Raw genomic sequence first — 5,627 nt, 5'->3', positions numbered from 1 at the left:
GTAGCCCACGTCCGCCGACAGATGAATGAATAAACAAAAATATGGACTCTACGCAGAATGGGATATGATATTACTCTATCGTAAAAGGAGGGAATTTCTGACACATGTATAACACAGATGAACCTAGAGGACAGGACGCTGAGTGGAGGAGGGCAGCCACAAAAGGACAGGCTGGGCGCAGTGGCTCACGCCTGTAATCTCAGCACTGTAGGAGGCTGAGGCCAGTGAATCACCTGAGGTCAGGAGTTCGAGACCAGCCTGGCCAACATGGTGAAATCTCATCTCTACTAAAAATACAAAAATTAGCCAGGCACAGTGGTGGATACCTGTAATGCCAGCTACTCACGAGGCTGAGGCAGGAGAATTGCTTGAACTCAGGAGGTGGAGGTTGCAGTGAGCCGAGATCGCGCCACTGCACTCCAGCCTGGGCAACAAGAGTGAAACTCTGTCTCAAAAAAAAAAAAAAGAAAAGAAAAAAAGGACAGATGATGTGACTCCTCCTATATGCAGTGCCTAGAATAGTCTAAGTTGTGCAGACAGGAAGAAGAATGGGGGTTGCCATGAGCTGGGAAGGGGGAAAGGGAAGTTCGTATTTAATAGGCACAGAGTTTCCATTTAGGTCGATGAAAAAGCTCTGAGATGGATGGTGGTGGTGGTTGCACAGCAGCGTGAAGGTACATCATGCCCCGGAACCAACTATATGCTTTAAAGTGGTTAAAATAATAAATCTGATGTATGTGCAAGTTACCACAACAATTTTTTAATTAAAAAAAAAAAGGCAAGAGCACCTTAGGGAATACAATTTTAGATTAAAATATTTTCAAAGCACTCGATTCTGCGACAGAGCTCGGAGAGGCTGCCAGGGCCTCCAGCCCGGGCCTGCTTGGCGGCAGGGTTTGCCTCATCACCCTTGGCTTTCAGAGCCTCTGAAAGTTCACCTCCTTGTAAAATCAACATGACAGCAAATGTGTCTGCTCCGTCTGGGAAGCCCTGAGTAACTTGTTGGAACCCAGGTGGCCATAAATCTCTGTCCTGAGTTATGGCCTGAGATGCAGGAAACACGTGGACATGGAGGTCCAGTGCAAGTCATTCTGCTATTTTTAGCTCCCACTTTCTCCCAGAGAAAGCTAGGTGTTGACACATGGGGACCTGGAAACTATCAGAAGAGCCATGCTGGGCAGGACAGCTCCCCTGGGGCACCCAGCCGGCCTCTGCAGACATAAACCGGGACACATTCCCCAACTCTAAGCCAGACACTTCTGCTGTACACACACTATATTCCCTTTGCAGGAATTACTGCCTCTTGATAGCATCTTGTTTAGTTTTTACCCGCTTCTTATTTCTCTGCCCCTTGTCCCTCCCTTCCCACTAAGGTAGGGAGTTTCCATCTCAAAAATCCCATACAAGAAATGAGGAGAGAGGAGAGAGAGGGAGAAATTATCTGATAGATGAGACAGTACTTTTCACAGTTAATTGAGGATGATTTTCATAACTGGGAAATGTCATTTTGATCTTTGATATTAGAACATCTGCACCATCTCACAACAGGAAGTGCAGATATGTTCCTCGGGATTTACCTATTTTTAGAACTAAGAGCACACATTCCACCAGCTGTCTCGTGTTGAAAATGTTAGCTTTCCAAACACATGCAATTGGATTGAGCATTTATAGATTCAATAAAAGGAGGTTCCATTAGGTCTATATACTAAAACTTGAATTTTTTAAAGATCCTCCAAGGCCCCCCTTTCCCCCTTTATTTGGTCTCTTCTTAACCATGCCCTGAGAGCAAACGATGCAGTTTTACTGCTGAAGATAATATACATTGTTTTTTGAAAAAAGAAAGGTAATATGATATTGCTCTGTGTGAAAAAGGAGCTCGATTCTTGGCTACACCTAAGCATGCAGCCGCATAGTGACCCCTTGAAAGGAAGTGTACGTGACACATTCAGAGACCAGGAGTCCTCCTCCTGGAGGAGGCTGTGTACACAAAGCCTGGTCACTCCGGGGGCTTGGGGAGAGGCCTTCACATCCTCAAACCCTGCCCCTGAACCCAGGAAACGCCCCCCTGGCTTTCCTCAATGCACATTCCAGATTTATCAGATGGCACTGGAGTTAAAGGAAAACCAAGCCTGCGGTGTATTCCAATGACAGATTAGACTAAGCCAACGCTTCTGGTGTGTCACAGTTCCGTCAGTGCACTCCTAATGCTGCTCTGAACCCTAGAGGAAAAATCGTGCCTTCCTGAGCCGGAGAGTGTGAGGCTCCCGGCTATTTTTAGCTTGGATTTCTCACGTGGGTTGGCCATGTGGGGCTGCGGCTGCTGCCTCCCTGCTGGGGATCCTGCACAAGGAACCAGGATCACATGTCCCCTCCCTCTGGAGGTTCCCTTGTTCCCTCCCCCAGCCCTGACAGGGATTCCCAAATCCAGCCAGGGATGTAAATCAAATGCAGAGACCCCAGCCCAGGGCTACAGAGGCGTCTCTTTAAATGAGGATGTCGTCCCCAAGACAATTGTCCCGTATTTTCCTAAATACACATATATATGTAGTTACATATAATCACCTTTTGAAGAAGCTGTTTCCTTGTGCTCTTATTAAGCACAGCACAGTGTAAAGCACACTCTAGCAAAGTGATGGTGAGTGTGTGCCCACAGGCTGAAGGTGCATGTGAGTAACCTCTGAGGGGGCTTTAACGAATGCCATCCTCACACACACACACACACACACACACACCGTGACTGTACGTGGGCTCTGTATGCGGCTTTAATAAAATTTTTTAAGATGGAGATGATATGAAGTTGGTTCTCTCGAAGCAGAAGCACCGAGGTTTCCCTGTGTGGCCGCCTGGTTCTTACACAGTTAGGGGGAGGGAGGAGCAGCTGGACGCTAACCATATTCTTGGATCTAAATAAATGTATTTTATACACGGTTTCATCTCTGCCTGCATCCCTATGCTTTGGAGTCAGCGGACTGGGGTGTGGGGACGGGGGATAGGAATTCAGGTCGTTCCATTAGGACCATTACAGCAGCTACCTAATGTGATGTGACACCCACACATTTCAAAACCAAATGAGGCAGCACCCTCCGAGCACCTGCTGACGTGTCTCTCATGATGAGGCAGACATCCATCAGAGTGATTTATGCAGATGGAGCGCCTCAGCCCTCATAAAAGCCTGTAAAACATATTCTAATTTCATCCAATGTGTAGATGGGAAACATCGAGGCCCAGCCAGGGTAATTAACGTGCTCAGGTCGCATGGCAGTACGTGGGGGAGCTGGGACTAGAGCCCAGGCAGGCTGGTGCATGAGTCTTCATGACCACATTCTAGGATCTCGGTGGAGGAAAGATTCCACAAACAGGAATTTCCATGTGTAAGTCAAAAATATGAACTCCGTTTGTGCATAGACATACCGATCATCATTCTCAAATCCTGGCCTCTGGGGATAAAGTAAATTAAAACAAACTTTAAAGGTAATTCTGGGGAGACCCGTGTTATTTCTAAATCAGGGTTTGTGTAGCACCCACTGTCTAATTCAACTCACTCATCCATTCATTCACACATTCAACCAATGCGCACTGAGTGGCACGCCTGTGCCAGGCCCGGGTGCCCCTGCAGCACCCTCAGTGCACTCACGGCTCCACACTTGGGCACTTGGACCCTGTCCTGTCCTGGGTAAGTTTGGTGCGTTACTGGAGACATGAGCTTAGTGTCAGGTGTGTCATCAAGTGCTGCGAAGGGGCCACATGGGGCAGAGGCTGGCGGTGAAGGGGGGATGGGGGAAGGAGGGAGGGCAGGCTGGGGTGGATCTAAACCAGAGTGGGTACAAATGTGACCTTGGCGTCAGGAGAAGGCATTGAGCTTTGACCCAAAGCAAAGTAACAAGAAGGGGCTTAGCACTGTGGAGTTGTGTGGGAGGGAGGGAGGGACGGGTTTGCCCCAGGGCTCCAGACATACACAGAGATATACACAGTGGTATGCGCCATGAGGACAAAACTGGGACCAGCAAATGTGGTGGATTTTCTCTAGAATCATCTGCCCTTCCTGCCTGTCTGCTGTCACCCACTGGGTAGCAGGAACAGTTTAATGTTTATCCCGTCCCCTCCAAGCACCTCCTGGGGCTACTCCTCAGTAGGGCTGCTTCTCCTTGCTCTCATCCCCAAGTCTCTTCACCCCATCCAGCCTCTAAGACGAACCTTGACTCTGTGAGGGGAAGGTCTTGCAGGGACTGGGGCTGTGGGGGCTCCTGGACCCACTGGAAGGTGCGCTAGGACTGTCTTCCACGTGTCCAGGCTGCGAGGCTCCCACTGCCTTGACTGCTGACATCAGGGCTGTCAATCTGTGGGCTCTGTGGGCTTGCACAGAATCAGGTAGCCTTCCCCCAGGGCCAGCATACTGCACAGGGGGTGTGGCCTCGGGGCACGTGGTGGATGCAGTCAGGCCCGGGCTCATGGAGAAGGGGTGATGGGTGCTGCACTGCTGGAGCCTTCCCTGTCTTCATGCCATGGATCCCCAAGGTCATCTGTGGAAGACCATGGACTCCTCACACTCATGCTTCTAAGTGTATGAAATGAACTACTTCAGGTGACAGAGAAAACCAATGACACTGAAACAGCAAAATAAGTTTTAAAAAACCAGCTTGCTATATGACAACATATGTGCATTATTAATGCATTAAATAGTCTGCAACCTGGTTTCACAGCTGCTACGGTTTTGGAACAGTGATGAGCACACACGTGTGTCAGGATGACCGCAACAAGCGTAGTGCGAATGGAAATAGCTGATGGCTGTGGGGACAGAGTCCCCAGGACAGAGGGCTGCTGGAGAACATGCAGGACACCAGTTAAGTTTAAATTTCAGATAAACAATGAATAATTTTTGTAGTGTAAGTACGTGTCAAATATTGCGTGAGATATACTAAAAATTTTTGTTTATCTGAAATTTATGTAGGCATCCTGTATTTTTTATTTGCTGAATCTGTCAAGCATTGCCTACCAGTACTGGCAATGTTGCAGTCATTTATTTTGCACATTTATAACGGAAAGAAATGCTAACTTTTGGTTAGAGATTAGTGACAATAAATATTTTTTTCCCACCCAAGGGTATGGACCTCCCTTGGTCAGGAACCCCTGGCCCACCACCATCCCTCACCAGACATTTGGGCGCAGGGCATCAGCCCACGGCAGGCACCTGTTTTCTGTTCTCACCATCATGCTTCGTGGGCTCTAGACCCTGTGTACCTGTTGGCCTGGCCTCACCCCTGGGGTCTTGCTAGTGTCCTGGACCCTGAATGTCTGTGGGATTATCCAGATACTGTTGGGCTGACTCCTTACTGGGGCCTCAAGGCCATGGTCAGTCCCTGTAAGACATCATCTCTGCCATCTCTGAGTACGTCTCATCTGTACCACCCAACACTCTACCGGACGGAGATTCTTCTTTTATTGGGATCCTTTTCTGGATTATATGTCCCATGAAGACTGGAGTTAGATCCACCATTGTATTCCCAGCTTCTAAAACAGTGCCCTACACACAGTAAGTGCTTAATACTTGCTGAACAAACAAATACATAAAATAACAAAGAATCACAGACCTCTTATGTTGTTGATTATGATTATGTTTGTCATTTGTG

The sequence above is a fragment of the Rhinopithecus bieti genome, unplaced genomic scaffold (genome assembly GCF_001698545.2).
Source record: "Rhinopithecus bieti isolate Rb0 unplaced genomic scaffold, ASM169854v2 scaffold_13247, whole genome shotgun sequence".
NCBI lineage: Eukaryota > Metazoa > Chordata > Mammalia > Primates > Cercopithecidae > Rhinopithecus > Rhinopithecus bieti.
Note: the sequence above shows the minus strand (reverse complement) of the source record.